General features: G+C 36.9%; 1 protein-coding gene across 5 annotated transcripts in view; it reads left to right on the forward strand.

The window, feature by feature from the left end:
- acin1b (apoptotic chromatin condensation inducer 1b) overlaps nucleotides 1–564 on the forward strand; it is a 26,858-nt gene that overhangs the window by 23,935 nt on the left and 2,359 nt on the right. The window lies entirely within an intron of this gene.

The raw sequence follows: 564 nt of genomic DNA on the forward strand, positions 1-564 counted from the left end.
TTTTTTTTAAACTTAGTCAAAAAAGACATTTTTGTTTTGCTCTATGGTACAAATTAGATAAATAGAATGAATAAGAAATTACAATTTTTTTATTAAAATAATTAATTTTGTATGACCTTTTAAACAATTCCATTTAAGATGGGTGTAATGTAATAACTTATGAAGTTAAAAAATATACTTTGTACAGCCTCGTCTGCATGCTCTGAAACCCTCTGAAACTACTGCATAAACAGACTGACTGGTCATATCTTTTGTGGACGTTGTTACGATGGTAGCGTAAGTGAGAGCAAGAATCATAGGTGCGTTGAGTGAGTGACATGAGTGAGTGATTGGTCAAGCAAGGAGGGAGCATGAGCAGTGTCGGAGATTAGCGTAGCAGGTATGGGAGGGAAAAAAGACAGCGTAGACAATGTAAAGTTAACAGTGAAAAAAAACAAGCTTAAGACGCAGTGGCATCATCTGTTAATACTGTCGGTAAGGTGAAGGGTGTAACGAACAACGTGGAGACTGCAGTGCACACAGAGTTAGTTTTCAATGGGTAGTCAGTGAAGCTACAGTAGTCAG

Source organism: Etheostoma spectabile, chromosome 19 (assembly GCF_008692095.1).
Source record: "Etheostoma spectabile isolate EspeVRDwgs_2016 chromosome 19, UIUC_Espe_1.0, whole genome shotgun sequence".
NCBI lineage: Eukaryota > Metazoa > Chordata > Actinopteri > Perciformes > Percidae > Etheostoma > Etheostoma spectabile.